This window comes from Balaenoptera ricei, chromosome 9 (assembly GCF_028023285.1).
Source record: "Balaenoptera ricei isolate mBalRic1 chromosome 9, mBalRic1.hap2, whole genome shotgun sequence".
NCBI classification, from domain to species: domain Eukaryota; kingdom Metazoa; phylum Chordata; class Mammalia; order Artiodactyla; family Balaenopteridae; genus Balaenoptera; species Balaenoptera ricei.
In genome coordinates this window covers 47,785,220-47,804,007 of record NC_082647.1, presented here as the reverse complement: position 1 = coordinate 47,804,007, position 18,788 = coordinate 47,785,220, and the positions used below count along the sequence as shown (strand labels likewise).

The 18,788-nt window shown below is 42.0% G+C and overlaps 1 protein-coding gene across 2 annotated transcripts in view; it reads left to right on the top strand.

Annotated features, from left to right (window-relative positions):
- CHN2 (chimerin 2) overlaps window positions 1–18,788 on the top strand; it is a 325,324-nt gene that overhangs the window by 251,385 nt on the left and 55,151 nt on the right. The window lies entirely within an intron of this gene.

Sequence of the window (18,788 nt, the reverse complement as noted above, 5' to 3'; positions counted from 1 at the left end):
TGGTGGGAAGTAAGTCAGAATCTGTCCTTTGGGCCTAGAACAGGAATAACTAAACTTTATTTTGTAAATAAGGCTTTACTGGAACACAGCCATACCCATTTATTGAGGAATAGACTATGATTTCAGTATTGACCAAAGCTCTGGTCTCCAGTGGCAGAGTTGAGGAGTCCCGACAGGACAGAGACCATTTGGCCTGCAAATCCTAAAATATTTACTCTCGGCACTTTACAGTGGCTGGCCCTCCACCTAGGAATGCATGAGACTACTTACATTCATTTCGAATCACTGATGGAGCTCTACAATGCACTGAGCACAGTGTCTGGCACATAGTTAACCCAGATAAACGTTGGCTGTGATTGGTAATATGGTGGCCAGGCACTGAGGAACGAACACTGGGCTGTAGGCAAAGGTACAGCCCCTCTACATAAGGCAGAAACACAGATGTTCATGGCATGTGGAACAGTTTGGGCAAGGGCCAAGCAAAGAGAAAAAGAGGACTACAGGTGGGTGGTAACCCGGTGTTTACTCCGCTCTAAAGAAAAACAACTCTTGGGGAATGTTTATATCACTTCCTTTTCTCTACCTCCAGAGAAAAGGATGGAGGGCCAAACTCAGTTTGTGGTTAGTCAGTATTTCACTCTGAGTTTCATGAAGTGGCTTCCAGGATCTTCCCCAGCGGATGTGGTCGAGGTTTAAGAAGTCCAGGGTGTGTATTTTACTTCACCTGATGGATATCTTTAGGGCAAATAGGCAGGTTCGTTTTGTCTGTTTGCAGTGTACACGCATCATCAGTCTCCTCACGAAGCACCAAGTAACCCGAGAGGAAATACTGCAGGAGGTAGGGAGTGAGTGGGTTGTTAAGGATGTGCTGGTAGGCAGAATAATGGCCCCAAAGATATCAGGTCCTAATCCCTGGAAACTGTGAAGGTTCCCTTATTTGGAAAAAGGGTCTTTGAAGATGTGACTAAATTAAGACTCTTAGATGAAGAGATTATCCTGGATTATCCAGATGGGCCCTAAGTGCCACCACAAATGTCTTTATAAGAGAGGCAGAAGGGTATTTCACAGACAGGCATAGAGGAAAAATCAATGTCAAGATGGAACACGGAGAGATTTGAAGATGCTGGAGTGGTGTAGCCAGAAGCCAAGGAACGTCCGCAGACACCCGAAGCTGGAAAAGGCAAGAAACAGATTCTCCTAGAACCTCCAAAGAGGCACTTGATTTTTGGCCCACAAAGACTGATTTCAGACCTCTGGCCTCCAGAACCGTGAGAGAATAAATGTGCATTGCTTTAAGCCACCAAGTTTGTAATCATTTGCTACAACAGCCATAGAAAACTGATACCATGTACTCATTTGGTGAATAGTGTGTGCATGATAAACTACAAAGAGAGAGACAGAGAAGCAAAAGCCTCCCCCCACCTTTTTCTCTATCCATACAAGCAGGGACAGGTGTTACATAGTACACGTACATAGTACACTGAACTGGGGATCAGGGAAAATGGAGGGAGAATTAGCAAAGCAATGGATGGAGACATGGAAGGGAAAACTCACTGAAGCTTTAGATAACTGGGCAGAGACACATGGCTCAGCCATCTCCCCTCTCTGTTTTATTTTTCTCCATAGCACATAGCATCTATTAAATATATTTGCTAATTCGTTTAATGTCTGGCTCTCCCTACGTGAGGACATAATCTCTGACATAAAGTCAGAGATTGTTGTATATTATATTCACTGTGTCTCCAATGCTGAGAGCAGTACCTGGAACATAATAGGTACTCAGTAAATAGTTACTCAATACATGAATGAAATAAAGGCAGGTAAGATTCAGGATTAACTGTAAGCTTGAAATTTTATTGGGAGCCCAAATTAATACCCTGATTAAAGTGTGATACATAAGACAGGTGTCTTTTTGAGAACCATTTATTATCAGTCCATGGTGAAATAAGTACAGTAGTACAGAAGCCTCCAGAAGAACTTCTTAGTGCTTTTTAAAAAATATCACTGATGAAGAAAATAACATAGTTGATAAAAAGCTACTGTAAATTTGATGTTGTTTTTCAATGAATTTGTATTTTTATAAATCACAACATATTTACCACCTTTTATTTTTTTTTAAGTATAGTTGATTTACATTACTGTGTTAGTTTCAGAATATATATATTCTTTTTTTATTCTTTTCCATTATAGTTTTTTTTTTAACATCTTTATTGGAGTATAATTGCTTTACAATGGTGTGCTAGTTTCCACTGCACAACAAAGTGAATCAGCCATATGCATACATATATCCCCATATCCCCTCCCTCTTGCGTCGCCCTTACACCCTCCCTATCCCACCCCTCTAGGTGGTCACAAAGCACCGAGCTGATCTCCCTGTGCTATGCAGCTGCTTCCCACTAGCTGTCAATTTTACATTTGGTAGTGTATATATGTCCATGCCACTCTCTTACTTCATCCCAGCTTACCCTTCCCCCTCCCCGTGTCCTCAAGTCCATTCTCTACGTCTGCATCTTTATTCCTGTCCTGCCCCTAGGTTCATCACAACCATTTTATTTTAGATTCCATATATATGTGTTAGCATATGGTATTTGGTTTTCGCTTTCTGACTTACTTCACTCTGTATGACAGACTCTAGGTCCATCCATGTCACTACAAATAACTCAATTTTGTTTCTTCTTATGGCTGAGTAATATTCCATTGTATATATGTGCCACATCTTCTTTATCCATTCACCTGTCTATGGACACTTAGGTTGCTTCCATGTCCTGGCTATTGTAAATAGTGCTGCAATGAATATTGTGGTACATGACTCTTTTTGAATTACGGTTTTCTCAGGGTATATGCCCAGTAGTGGGATTACTGGGTCATATGGTAGTTCTATTTTTAGTTTTTTAAGGAACCTCCATACCGTTCTCCATAATGGCTGTATCAGTTTACATTCCCACCAACAGTGCAAGAGGGTTCCCTTTTCTCCACACCCTCTCCAGCATTTATTGTTTGTAGATTTTTTGAGGATGGCCATTCTGACTGGTGTGAGGTGATACCTCATTGTAGTTTTGATTTGCATTTCTCTAATGATTAGTGATGTTGAGCATCCTTTCATGTGTTTGTTGGCAATCTATATATCTTCTTTGGAGAAATGTCTATTTAGGTCTTCTGCCCATTTTTGGATTGGGTTGTTTGTTTTTTTGATATTGAGCTGCATGAGCTACTTGTATATTTTGGAGATTAATCCTTTGTCAGTTGCTCCATCTGCAGATATTTTCTCCTATTCATTCTGAAGGTTGTCTTTTCATCTTGTTTATGTTTTCCTTTGTTGTGCAAAAGCTTTTAAGTTTCATTAGGTCCCATTTGTTTATTTTTGTTTTTAGTTCCATTTCTCTGGGAGGTGGGTCAAAAAGGATCTTGCTGTGATTTATGTCCTAGAGTGTTCTGCCTATGTTTTCCTCTAAGAGTTTTATAGTGTCTGGCCTTACATTTAGGTCTTTAATCCATTTTGAGTTTATTTTTGTGTATGGTGTTAGGAAGTGTTCTAATTTCATTATTTTACATGTAGCTGTCCAGTTTTCCCTGCACCACTTATTGAAGAGGCTGTCTTTTCTCCATTGTATACTCTTGCCTCCTTTATCAAAGATAAGGTGACCATAAGTGCATGGGTTTATCTCTGGGCTTTCTATCCTATTCCATTGATCTATATTTCTATTTTTGTGCAGTACCATACTGTCTTGATTACTATAGCTTTGTAGTATAGTCTGAAGTCAGGGAGCCTGATTCCTCCAGCTCAGTTTTTCTTTCTCAAGATTGCTTTGGCTTTTCGGGGTCTTTTGTGTTTCCATACAAATTGTGAAATTTTTGTTCTAGATCTGTGAAAAATGCCATTGGTAGTTTCATAGGGATTGCACTGAATCTGTAGGTTGCTTTGGGTATAGTCATTTTCACAATGTTGATTCTTCCAATCCAAGGACATGGTATATCTCTCCATCTGTCTGTAACATCTTTAATTTCTTTCATCAGTGTCTTATAGTTTTCTGCATACAGGTTTGTTGTCTCCATAGGTAGGTTTATTCCTAGGTATTTTATCCTTTTTGTTGCAGTGGTAAATGGGAGTTTTTCCTTAATTTCTCTTTCAGATTTTTCATCATTAGTGTATAGGAATGCAAGAGATTTCTGTGCATTAATTTTGTATCCTGCTACTCTACCAAATTCATTGACTAGCTCTAGTAGTTTTCTGGTAGAGTCTTTAGGATTCTCTATGTATAGTATCATGTCATCTGCAAACAGTGACAGTTTTACTTCTTCTTTTCTGATTTGGATTCCTTTTATTTCTTTTTCTTCTCTGATTGCTGTGGCTAAAACTTCCAAAACTACGTTGAATAGCAGTGCTGAGAGTGGGCAACCTTGTCTTGTTCCTGATCTTAGAGGAAATGGTTTCAGTTTTTCACCATTGAGAATGATATTTGCTGTGGGTTTGTCATATATGGCCTTTATTATGTTGAGGTAGGTTCCCTCTATGCCTACTTTCTGGAGGGTTTTTATCATAAATGGGTGTTGAATTTTGTCGAAAGCTTTTTCTGCATCTATTGAGATTATCATATGGTTTTTATCCTTCAGTTTGTTAATATGGTGTATCACATTGATTGGTTTGTGTATATTGAAGAATCCTTGCATTCCTCAGATAAACCCCAGTTGATCATGGTGTATGATCCTTTTAATGTGCTGCTGGATTCTGTTTGCTAGTATTTTGTTGAGGATTTTTGCATCTATGTTCATCAGTGATATTGGCCTGTAGTTTTCTTTTTTTGTGACATCGTTGTCTGGTTTTGGTATCAGGGTGATGGTGGCCTCGTAGAATGAGTTTGGGAGTATTCCTCCCTCTGCTATATTTTGGAAGAGTTTGAGAAAGATAAGTGTTAGCTCTTCTCTAAATGTTTGATAGAATTCGTCTGTGAAGACATCTGGTCCTGGGCTTTTGTTTATTGGAAGATTTTTAATCACAGTTTAAATAACAGTGCTTGTGATTGGTCTGTTTATATTTTCTGTTTCTTCCTGGTTCAGTCTCAGAAGGTTGTACTTTTCTAAGAATTTGTCCATCTCTTCCAGGTTGTCCATTTTATTGGCATAGAGTTGCTTCTAGTAATCACTCATGATCCTTTGTATTTCTGCAGTGTCAGTTGTTACTTCTCCTTTTTCATTTCTAATTCTGTTGATTTGAGTCTTCTCCCATTTTATCCTGATCAGTCTGGCTAATGGTTTATCAATTTTGTTTATCTTCTCAAAGAACCAGCTTTTAGTTTTATTGATCTTTGCTATTGTTTCCTTCATTTCTTTTTCATGTATTTCTGATCTGATCTTTATGATTTCTTTCCTTCTGCTAACTTTGGGGGTTTTTTTGTTCTATATTCTCTAATTGCTTTAGGTGTAAGGTTAGGTTGTTTATTTGACATGTTTCTTGTTTCTTGAGGTAGGATTGTATTGCTATAAACTTCCCTCTTAGAACTGCTTTTGCTGCAACCCATAGGTTTTGGGTCGTCGTGTTTTCATTGTCATTTTTTTCTAGGTATTTTTTTATTTCCTCTTTTATTTCTTCAGTGATCTCCTGGTTATTTAGTAGTGTATTGTTTAGCCTCCATATGTTTGTATTTTTTACAGTTTTTTTCCTGTAATTGATATCTAGTCTCATAGCATTGTGGTCAGAAAAGATACTTGATACGATTTCCATTTTCTTAAATTTACCAAGGCTTGATTTGTGACCCAAGATATAGTCTATCCTGGATAATGTTCCATGAGCACTTGAGAAGAAAGTGTAATCTGCTGTTTTTGGATGGAATGTCCTATAAATAATCAATTAAGCCCATCTTGTTTAATGTGTCATTTAAAGCTTGAGTTTCCTTATTTATTTTCATTTTGGATGATATGTCCATTGGAGAAAGTGGGGTGTTAAAGTCCTCTACTATTATTGTGTTACTGTCGATTTCCCCTTTTATGGCTGTTAGCATATGCCTTATGTATTGAGGTGCTCCTATGTTGGGTGCATAAATATTTACAATTGTTATATCTTCTTCTTGGATTGATCCCTTGATCATTATATAGTGTCCTTCTTTGTCCCTTGTAATAGTCTTTATTTTAAAGTCTATTTTGTCTGATATGAGACTTGCTACTCCAGCTTTCTTTTGATTTCCATTTGCATGGAATATCTTTTTCTGTCCCCTCACTTTCAGTCTGTATGTGTCCCTAGGTCTGAAGTGGGTCTCTTGTAGACAGCATATATACGGGTCTTGGTTTTGTATCCATTCAGCTATTCTATGTATTTTGGTTGGAACATTTAATCCATTTACATTTAAGGTAGTTATCAATATGTATGTTCCTATTACTGTTTTCTTAATTGTTTTTGGTTTGTTATTGTAGTCTTTTCCTTCTCTTGTGTTTCCTGCCTAGAGAAGTTCCTTTTGCGTTTGTTGTAAAGCTGGTTTGGCAATGCTGAATTCTCTTAGCTTTTGCTTGTCTATAAAGGTTTTAATTTCTCTGTCAAATCTGAATGAGATCCTTGCTGGGTAGAGTAATCTTGGTTGTAGGTTTTTACCTTTCATCACTTTAAATATGTCCTGCCACTCCCTTCTGGCTTGCAGAGTTTCTGTTGAAAGATCAGCAGTTAACCTTATGGGGATTCCCTTGTATGTTATTTGTTGCTTTTCCCTTGCTGCTTTTAATATTTTTTCTTTGTATTTAATTTTTGGTAGTTTGATTAATATGTGTCTTAGCATGTTTCTCTTTGTATTCATCCTTTATGGGACTCTCTGCACTTTCTGGACTTGATTGACTCTTTCCTTTCCCATGTTAGGGAAGTTTTCAACTATAATCTCTTCAAATATTTTCTTAGACCCTTTCTTTTTCTCTTCTTCTTCTGGAACCCCTATAATTCGAACGTTGGTGCTTTTAATGTTGTCCCAGAGGTCTCTGAGACTGTCCTCAGTTCTTTTCATTCTTTTTTCTTTATTCTGCTCCCTGGCAGTTATTTCCACAATTTTATCTTCCAGCTCACTTATCTATTCTTCTGCTTCAGTTATTCTGCTATTGATTCCTTCTAGAGTATTTTTTTTTAATTTATCATTTTTTTAAAAATATTTACTTGGCTGCATCAGATCTTCGTTGTAGCATGTGGTATCTTTAGTTGCAGCATATGAACTCTTAGTTGCGGTATGTGGGATCTAGTTCCCTGACCAGGGATCGAACCCCGGTGCCCTGTGTTGGGAGCGTGGAGTCTTAACCACTGGACCACCAGGGAAGTCCCTAGAGTATTTTAAATTTCAGTTATTGTGTTGCTCATCACTATTCTTTTGCTCTTTAGTTCTTCTAGATCCTTGTTAAATGTTTCTTGTATTTTCTCCATTCTGTTTCTGAGATTTTGGACCATCTTTACTCTCATTACTCTGAATTCTTTTTCAGGTATGTTGCCTATTTTGTCCTCATTTATTTGGTCTTGTAGGTTTTTACCTTGCTCCTTCCTCTGTAACATATTTTTTTGTTGTTTCATTTTTTCTTTTTGTTGATGGGTGGGACTGTTTTCCTATCTTACTGGTTGTTTGGCCTGAGGCATCCAGCACTGGAGTTTGTAGGCAGTTGGATAGAGCTGGGTCTTGGGCTGAGATTAGGACCTCTGGGAGGCCTCACTCTGATTAATATTCCCTGTGGTCTGAGGTTCTCTGTTAGTCCAGCGGTTTGGACTCAGAGCTCCCACCACAGGAGCTCAGACCTGACCTCTGGCCTGGGAAGCAAGATCCCGCAAGCCAGTCACTGGGAGTTCCTCCCATCCCCTTAGGTGTCTGTGGTCCCCCACCGGTGCCTGGTAGGTGCCCTAGTTGTGTGGAGACATAAATTCTATGTCCTCCTAGTCCGCTGTCTTGACTCTGCCCTCTTCCATTATAGTTTATTGTAAGATATTGAGTATAGTTCCCTGTACTATACAGTAAATCTTTGTTGTTTATTTTATATATGGTAGTGTGCATCTGTTAATCCCATACTCCCAATCTATCTCTCCCCCACTTCCTCTTTGGTAACCATAAGTTTGTTAGTTTGTTTTCTATGTCTGTGAGTCTGTTTCTGTTTTGTAAATAAGTTCATTTGTACTGTTTTTTAAATTCCGTTTATAAGTGATATCATATGGTATTTGTCTTTCTCTGACTTACTTCACTTAGTATGATTATCTCTAGGTCCATCCACATTGCTGTAAATGGCATTATATCATTCTTTTTTATGGCTGAGTAACATTATATATATATACACCACATATTCTTTATCCTTTCATTTACTGATGGACACTTAGATTGCTTCCATGTCTTGGCTATTGAAAATAGTGCTGCTATGAACATAGGGGTTCATACATCTTTTCAACTTAGTGTTTTAGTTTTTTCTGTATATATACCCAGGAGTGGGATTGCTGGATCATATGGTAACCTATTTTTAGTTTTTTAAGGAACCTCTATACTGTTTTCCATAGTGGCTGCACCAATATTTACCTCCTTTTAAAATGGCCATAGATACGAGAAAGAGACAGATACTTGGAAGGGGGTGTATTTATTCCAAATAAAGATAATTCTCCAACCACATAGAGTAACCATGAACCATTAGGACTCCATAGCCTAAAGTTTCAAAGTTATAAGCCAACCCAAACAAGGAAACCAGAGGGTAAAGCCATTCGGTGATTATGACCTAATTAGCATCTGAAACAGGCCCAAACCCAGGATCCCAGCTTCTGAATCCCATCCCGTGCTATTTCAGCGGCCACTGATGAAACATCTTCATGAACTTCCTAAAGGTCATCTCCTAGGCGACTGGGAGTGTGCTTATAAACCTGAATCTGGCTAACGGAGGATGGTATGAGGGCCACGCCTCTGATGGAGGACAGCAGGACAGTTAGGACATGCCTGGGCACAGGGCCAGCTTCATGAGCATGAGGCCTCACAGAGCCTGGTGCTTGGAAAGCCCTTGCTTGATTTAATGCTCTGCCGTCACCTTCTTGAGATTCTTAATAATTTTTGAAAAAGAAGCACACCTTTTGGGCTTCCCTGGTGGCGCAGTGGTTGAGAATCTGCCTGCCAATGCAGGGGACACGGGTTCGAGCCCTGGGCTGGGAGGATCCCACATGCCGTGGAGCAACTGGGCCTGTGAGCCACAACTACTGAGCCTGCGCATCTGGAGCCTGTGCTCCTCAACAAGAGGGGCTGCGACAGTGAGAGGCCCGCGCACTGCGATGAAGAGTGGCCCCCACTCGCCGCAACTAGAGAAAGCCCTCGCACAGAAACGAAGACCCAACACAGCCAAAAATAAATAAATAAATAAATAAATAAATAATTTTTAAAAAAAGAAAATAAACTTGTTTAAAAAAAAAAGAAAGAAAAAAGAAGCACACCTTTTCATTTTGCACTGGGCCCTGCAAATTATGCAGTCAGTCCTGTCTGGGTAAGACAACTTGGCTTTAACTGCATTTTATCCCTAGTTTGCTTCCAATCTCCTTCTGGAGATACAGCCTTCATTATTGCATCTGAGGATTTGACCGACCATTCGCTCTGGGATGAGGAGACTTGGTATACCAGGGCTGGGATGTGGGTGAAGCAAGGGAGGAGCCGAGAGCCCAAAATGTAAGGAAGTGCTCACTCTCAGGATTGTGCAAATACAGGGTCAGCACCTGAGAGTGAGTGCCCCTTAAATTTTGCACCCCATTTGTCTCACTGAGGTCCTACTCTGCAGTACACCTGCGACATACCTGTACCACACCTGCACTACACCTACCATATACTATTCTCTCCTGCTTCCTTTATCTTTGGAAATGAGTGTGTGCCTCTATGGTGGCTGAAGTTTCATCAGCCAGATCAGGTGGCACACAGAAACCTACCCTATTGACTTTTTCTTAGATTTTTTTCTGAAAGTGTTCTTTATTTGTCCAGTCTTTGTTGAGGGAGAAATATATTTCCCCTTTCTCTGCAAGACTGGCCATGGTTGGCAGGTGAATGCTCTATTGTGTAAATGTAATTTGATATAAAGCTGAATTGTCAATACCATAAAACATTTTATAGGAAGGGTGAGTCAATGGCACCGGTAATCACATTCCTTGAGTCACCAGAGACTGAGAATGGTGTGATGTGAAGTCACAAAACCTTGGTTTTTGTCCTGAGTTCCCTGCTTACTTGCTGCATGACCTGCAGAAATGCTTCATGCCCTCTCAGCCTCAGTTTCCTCACCTATAAGATAGGGATAATAAAGCTATCTCTATCTCCAATGATTATTATGATGGGATGATGAACTGATGCTTCTGAACATGCTTTGCAAATTATAAAATGCTAGCTGGTTATTGACACTGTTATTCAATTTTTGGAGGGCAATGGTTTTGCAGGATGGGTCCATTCTGAGTTGCCACCTGCCATCCACCAAGGTTAGGGGTGAATTCCACAACATCAAACAATATGAGCTAGGCCTTGGGATAGGCTTTATTGAGGAAAAGAAGAAATTTCCAAAGCCAGGGTCAGCCAGATAAGAGAAGATGGAAAGTCCTGCTGAGGCTATAGGCTCTTCTAGATGGATTTGTGTTCCAGGGGAAGAAACCACCCCCATCCCCATTTATTTCCCTTTTCCTGGGGCAAGTGTGAGAGCAATTTTGTTAGTGGGGAGATAATGAAACTACTCTGGCACCAGGCAGTCTGGATTTGGATGCCAGCATTTACAGGAATTATCAAGCTCTCAGCACCTGGAGACCTTGGAACCCAAGTAATGGTACCCTGGAAGGAGGACACGGCTTGTCCTGTGGTAAGGGGACCTTGGGAACAGCCTCTGCAGCTTGGAGAGGGAGTTAGGATCCCACGCCCATGGCTCTTTAACCAAATCACCTAGGCTGAGCACCTAGGGGTATTTTCAGACACTCCTGCTCCGTCTGTCACGGGAGCACCGAGGACACCATGCTAACCCCAGTGCTAAACTCTAACTAGGTCACATAGGGGGTTTTTGGTGGTTGCTTGAGAATTGATAGAGCGATCAGGGTCCACCTAGGCTAACTCCAGATCCATCGATTAATAAACTATTTAAAGAGGATTCTCTACAATTTTCTACAATTTTACTATTTAAAGAGGAATCTCTACAAAGATTCACTTGGACTTTTTAGTTTAAAATGCAGTTACAGTTGATTCCTTTAACCAGCCTTGTTTTTGCCTTTTCGTGATTGATGTTGAGACCTTACCCACCCAAAATGCTGCCCTGGCTCATCCTTTCCTCCCTGGCCTGAAATCCCACCCTATATAAGTGCCTCAGCAAATACATAGTCCACTTGAGGGAACAGGGTGTGGGGAACCACAGTAGACAAATAATAATAGCACAATATCAGTTTTGCACCAAATGCTCAGGAAAGCTTAGTAGTGGAGCAATTAATTTTATCAGAGAGAGGGTCAGGGACACTTCAAAAAAGAGATGATATTTGAACTGTATCATAAAGGGTAAGTAGGATATTGTAGGACAAAGAAAGAGGGACGTGCATAGTAGAGAAAACAGGGAGAAAGGTGTGGTACCTCAGATGAGCTGATACCTGTGAAGCGTTTAGAACAGTATATGGCACATAGTAGGTACTCAATAAATAGTAATAGGAGCAGTAGTGGTAGTTATATGTTTAAGGGATTTCAAATACCCAGTATGGCTAGAATATAGGAAGGGAAGTTCTGGAAATGAAACTGGAGAGGTAATTTGAAATTTTTTTGTGAACGGCCTTGAACAGTATGCTAAGGGAGATAGATTTTTATTTGCAGCACATTTTAGCAAACTAATCCATCTGCTTTGTCATTCATTGGTAATCATAGGTGTGTCAGTGGGGATGGTCTAGGTTAGGTTGCATTAACGAACAACCCCCAAGTGTCAGTGGCTTAAGGATTCAAACATTTATTTCTTACCCACGTTACATACCCATCACAGTATTTGCCCAGTACTGTCCTTTTTCTGTGACCTGCTTCTTCAGCCTTCTACCTGAAAGTGACACCTATCACTATTTCCATCTCATTGGCCAAAGCAAGTCACATGGCCACGCTTAACTTCAGAGGGACCAGGGCACTGCAGTCCTACCATACGGTGATGGATACAAGACTCTGTACATTTGTCAATACTCATAGAACTGTATGTTTAAAATGAGGGAATTTTACCATATGTAAGTTATATGCCAACAATTCTGATTTTAAAAAACACTTCAGTGCATTTTTTTTAAACAGCCATCTTTTAAAAACTATGAAAATCACTATCCAAACAGTCACTTAAATTATTATTTGATCCCTAAAAAGTAATTTTATGGATCCTTTTAAAAATCATAACCTGTGATATGCTGATAAACGTCTAGCAACCGGGAATGTTTTCCCTCTGGGAGAGGGAGGGAATAGTGGTATTTGCCTATTTCCATGGTGTAAATACCCCTACCATGGCTGATTTCAAGCTACCAGTGGGATGTCACTGAACTGAGCTAGGAAGAGATGCACACATTTTAAGCCAATCCCTGCACACCACTAAAAATATTAAAATATGCTATAATTTGACATTATAATAAGCAGGAAGATAATGACTGATTTCCTAATGTCCCAGTCTTGCCTTGTACAAATTCCCAATTTGCTAGTAATGCAGAATTAGTAGTAGTAATAATAATAATGCCAACCAGATACTGCAGTTTTAAAAAATAATCTGGCAGGGCTTCCCTGGTGGCGCCGTGGTTGAGAATCTGCCTGCCAATGCAGGGGACATGGGTTCAAGCCCTGGTCTGGGAGGATCCCACATGCTGCGGAGCAACTGGGCCCGTGAGCCACAGTTACTGAGCCTGCGCGTCTGGAGCCTGTGCTCCACAACAAGAGAGGCCGCAACAGTGAGAGGCCCGCGCACCGCGATGAAGAGTGGCCCCCACTTGCCGCAGCTGGAGAAAACCCTCGCACAGAAACGAAGACCCAACACAGCCATAAATAAATAAATAAATAAATAAAAATTTTAAAAAAGCAAAACTGATGGGGCTAGAAAATTATAAAAAAAAAATAATAATAATCTGGCAGAATCATACATTTAAAGCTAGATGGGGTCTTGGAGATTACCTAGTCACTTGAAAGTTGAAGACTCAGAAATGTAAAAGACATGCCGGAAGTCACCCAGCTGACTGGTGACAAAATTGGAACCAGAAACTAAGTTTCCTGATTTCCTATTTAATGTATGTGTGTGGTTTTCCCCACCACTGCAGGAACTGTGGGATTCCAGGTTTTGAATGTGTACCATTGTTCCTACTCCACTTTCTGACAGCCATCTTACAAGTATTGTTTTTAAAAGGTCAACATTCAGCTAAACCATGCCTGTGGTGAACGAGTGGCAGGGAACAGAGGGTGCAGAGGGGTGTCAGGTGTTACTTGATAGCTGTTTGATCCAAACAATGCATTTCGCCCTGGGAGAGCAGAGGATAAGCTGGCACCTTATCTGAGGACTGTGGTTCACCCCCAACCCCCATGGGAACCAGTTTGCATGGGCTCCCTGGCCTTTTGCTGCCAACTTCCCAGCTCACCCCACGTTAAGAACAGCAATGGCAGCCATGTGTTCAGACCCAGACCACCAAGCATTTTCCCATCTCAGCCAAACTTTGAGGTAGCTGAGAAGAGTCTTTGGGGAGAATGAGTGCATTCTACAAGTCTCAGGGTAGAGTCAAAACGAATAATAACTCTACCATAATCACGACTGATTGGGGACCAAGCCAGACTTGTCCCCAAATATATTTCAAGCTTGTGTGACTCTCTTTGGTCGTACAATTTAAGTGCCTTTTTCTTCTTTCTCACTCTAACAAATTCTTGCTCTTCCTTCAAGGCCCATCCCAGTGTCATTTCTTGTTTGAAGACTTTTCTGACCTTGATCTGACCTTGATGGGAGTACCTCCCTTCCCCGCCTCTAAATTTATTGCTTCTTCTACCCTGTTCCTGGAACACTTTGCTTCTACCTTTACTACGGCTCATATCACAGTGTTTTGTGATTGTTTGTTCAGCTGTATGTCTCCGCAACCAGACCGAATATTTGCCCCTTGAAGTCAAGACCCATGTCTTACTCATTTTTAGTTTCCTGAACCCACCATAGTGCCTGGCCTAGCCCGTGATTGACACCAAAGAGAGAGGGTGAGGAGAGAGGAATAGAGGGAGGGAGGAAAGACCATTCTGGAATGAGAGCAGACTTGGAGAAAAGTGAAGCCTCCCTGTGCCCGTCATGCTCTGAGTTACCAGATGACTGTGTACGCCCCAGGGCAACAAGTCTCAGCCGTACTGTGTAGGAAAGTCACCAAGGCATACCTGTTTAAAAGGTAGATTTCTACCTCCCTTCCCTCACCCTTATTGCCATGTTTAAGGGTGGCAGGGCAGAAATCTGTGTTTTTACAAGCATTCCTGGAGATATTCTGCTCAGATGGTCTGCCCAACACTTTTGCGAAGCATTGGTCAGATGGTTCCAGGAATGCAGACAAGATAAGAGCCAGGAGGTGGGTACGGACTCAAGTCCAATGTACCCCCCGGGCTGTAGAGGACTATCTACTGCCTGCAGTGTTTCCCCAAAATCACAGGGAGCTGGAAGGTCCTAGGGGAGTCGACCCAGGACCCTGCCTGACTCACTCAGGCCACGGTCGCACAGCAGAAATGCTGGCAGACCTCTTGCACTTCTTGTTTCAGAATATTTGGCAGAATTTTGGTATGTTAAGGACACATCTGAATATTTCCAATTCTAGTCCATTATTTGATTATTCTGGGCTGTGGAATAGCCACGTGGGATCCTGGTACTAGCCATGGTCTGACTCAAGAACATGAGCCATGACCCTGGGCTCAGAGACCTCCAGCAAAGCTGCGACTGTAGCCAGTGCCACTGTCAGAGCACTTCCCAGGCTGGCCTGAGCCTCCTTCAGGCCCTCCTACCCCAGCCTCAGCAATAGCAGTGTCCTCTGGTCAAGTCCTGCACCCACCGCCAAGGCTGCCACATGCACGGCGCCAGCTGCCGCCTCTGTCTTCAAGGCTGAGCCACAACAGGGCTGTCACCTCCTTGGAAAGGTCTGGTTCCCAACATCTTCAGCCTCCGAGCCCTTCTCCAGGCACCTCACGCCCCTCCAGACCCCCACGTGAGCCCATCTCAGAACTGAGCCCTAGAAGAGGTCTGACACGTGCCGAGCAGTGCATGTCACACTCACTCACCTCACAGAGTACAGTCGTCTCCCAGAAGACGATTGTTTTATATTCCCTCTCATTAAGTGACTATAATTATACCCACATGGGGTGTAATTGATTTTAATTTTCACTCTGAGGTAGCTCCAGGTTACAACCATGAGTCTCTTGCCTAGGATAGCTCTCTCCCTTTATTTAGCATTTAAATGAGTATCCGGAGGGAAACACAAGAAGTAATTATAAGGAGAAACCAAGTGTTGAAAGGGGCAGCTTTTGAAGTGCTTGGGCATCCTGACATGGCAGTGCGCGGTTCCAATTCACTACTTGGGAAGTCAGCTGGGTGGCCTTGGGTGGCCCGGGAAGCCTGACACCCTGATGTTAATGAATCGTGCAGCTGTGCTGGGGACCCAGCCTTTTGCTGGGTGCTGGAGTTATTCTCATGCAATGCTTTTCCATGGCTCACAGCCTCTGTTTATCAATTAGCACATATTTTTAAAATCTTATACATTGCTCTACCTAAAGTTTACAAATAGTAGCAGTGCCACCATTTCAGTTGCCCACTCTTTTTTTTTTTTTTAACAATGTTAGTGCCTTATATTCATAGATCCCTTATTAACCTTTCAGAGCCCAGGTCCCTGTTATTATATGTCACAAAAAGCAGTGAATAATTTTTTCATTGGTGCTTAATTTCAAACTTTCCCAGTGGAATGCAGATACAATGATTTGTGATTTGGGGTCTTTGTTGTATAATTGAAGCATAAGTCTCCATTTATTTTCAGATGGTGAAGATTCTAGAAATAGTGGGATGTATTGATTCTACTGGAGTTTCTAAACTATGGGGCAAGTTACACAACTAAATAATAGGTTTACTAAGGGAATACCACTGGAGCTGTTTGTATAACACACCCACACACCCATCACAAATGGACCTAGAATTCTAATGTTAGCTGTCCCATCTCTGTTCTCCCATGACTCCAATATTATATAATTATCCTTGTTAGTTGTCTCTGCCATCCCCAACTTCTGACTTCTCAAGGACATCTGTATTCCTAGGGCCTGGAGTTAATGTTTATTGAACATTTGCAGATGGAAAGTGGTCCTGGCTGAGCCTTCATTTTGGCAGAGATAAAACCAAGGCCCAAATACATCAGATTATTTAGCCAAGATCACAGCAGTCGGGACAAAAAATGAAACACACAAAAAACAAGTGCATGAGTAATGAGCAGGAGAATTTTTAATCAAATCAAAATATTTATCAAATGTCCCCTATCAAAATTCTTAGTTTCCCTCAATCACTTGGATATGTGAAAGGATGTGCTTTTAGTATAGCAAACACACCCAAGAAGATAAGACATTTCCTTTGCCTATCTCATCTGCAAAGTGCTTTGTGTAATGATCCAAGGGCGTGACGAAATATCAGAATTCAGGAATGGACAGATGTAATGCCCAGAAAACACATTTGTGAAATTCAACCAGTTAAGAACTCTGTTACCTTGAATTTGACAGTGATTCTTTCACAAAAAGTCTCCCCTGGTTTTGAATTAAGTTACACTAAACTAGGAGAGACCAGTTTCTTGTTCCCTTTCAAGTAGTCTCAAGTTTTCTCAGGAATCCTTCGGTCTCTCCCATAGCCATGCTCCTTGCCAGGAACGTGGTAGATCAGGGGTCACAATCTCTCCCTCTGAAGGCTGTGAAGGGCTCACATCCACACGTTTTAATTATTTTTAAAATTTATTCTCAAACGTCTTTTCAAAGACTTTCAGGGTTTTGGGAAGAATTGTCATATTTTTTTCCTCATGTGTTTTTATCCTCACTTCTTTTTCATGTGGCACTAATTCTCTTTCTCTCACGATACTTCCCCTTCTCTGGTTTCCCATGTAATTTGGAATTTTCTTTTTCTTTTTCCATTGAAAGGGGAAGGTAGCCCTAGAGAAATCAGGGTGAGGTTATCCTGGCTAATCCTTCTCCCCACACAGATCAAACGTGTCCAGTTCATCTCCCCTTCCAAGTTCTTCATTAGGTGAGACCTCCATGGACCAGCCAGAGAGGCCCCAATTGCCTCAGGACACGATAAAACATCTGGTTAAGTGTGCAATGGGAGAGGAAACAAAGAATTCCTTTCTGAGGTCAATAAGCCAATTGCAGGAGCTAACCCAACCTCACAAAGCAGCCCACACAGCAACAGGTGGGAGCCTCTGCTGGGACAGCTGTGCACGCCCACTGGCCAGGTGTGACATCAGCCTGCAGCCCAGGCGGGCTCCATCTCACCCCTCCTCCCCTGCCTGCATGCCAAGCTCCCAGAGATCCAGAAAAGCAGGAACAAAGCTCCAGCAGACTCACGAGTGGCGTAGGAGAAGCCTCTAGAAGCTTGTATATCCTGCATTCGAAAGTCCTTAGATTTTACTGCTACCATTAGAAACCAGGCAGCCAATGAGGCAGCAGCAAGAGGAAGAGGCCAGGAGGAGAGGAAAGTGGAGGAGGAGAGAGAGGAGCCATCAACACATGAAGTGCGATCAACCGGGCTTCCCTGGTGGCGCAGTGGTTAAGAATCCGCCTGCCAACGCAGGGGACACGGGGTGGAGCCCTGGTCCGGGATGATCCCACATGCCGCAGAGCAACTAAGCCCGTGCGCCACAACTACTGAGCCTGCGCTCTAGAGCCCACGAGCTACAACTATTGAGCCTGCGTGCCACAACTACTGAAGCCCGTGAGCCTAGAGCCCGTGCTCTGCAACAAGAGAAGCCACCGCAATGAGAAGCCCGCGCACTGCAACAAAGAGTAGCCCCCGCTCGCCGCAACTAGAGAAAGCCGCGCACAGCAACAGACCCAACGCAGCCAAAAATAAATTAATTAATTTAAAAAACTACAATCAACCAATCAAATTTGCATCCACATGTCAACATCTGTCCTCCACCTCCTCCCTCTCAGTCACTAAGGCAAAGCACAGCTGCCCCTCTTCCAAACCAGCAGCCACAATCTCACTGTGACCCTTAGCGTTCTTCTGAAGAAAAACTTTTTTAGCACATGCACATTGGAATCACCTGGGTATCTTTAAAAAATATTGATGCCTGGCTTCCGCCCCCAGACATTCTGATTTAATTGACCTGGGGTAGCAAGTAGACATCTGAATTTTTAAAGCTCCCCAGGCAATTCTAAAGTGTAACAAGCTTTGGGAACCACTGCACTATTAACCAGGTAGTTCCTGGGGTCCATGCCCTACACACTCTCAGAACAAATCTCTCAGAACAGGCTCCACTTCCTCCCGGGGACCCATCACCCTTTTGTAAGGGACAAGTTCAGATCCAGCCAGTATTTATTGCGCACCTGTTATGTGCCATGCCCTGTGGACAATACAGTATGCATTGTCTAGCATAACCCAGTTTGGGGAGCGGGGTGCTGTTCCTGGCAAGTACCTGTTCCAGAGGCACAAAGCTGTCTTGTAATGTAAGTGTAAACTGTCTGATCTTTATGTTCTGTGGCTTCCTGCTTCCAAGATGCTCCTCAGACGGAGTGATTGACAGGTATCACTGTGTTCACATGTGAGAGAGGATGATTTGATAAGGCCACAGGTCATGAGGGGAAAGTGGGAAGAAACAAAGATCCCAGAGGCTC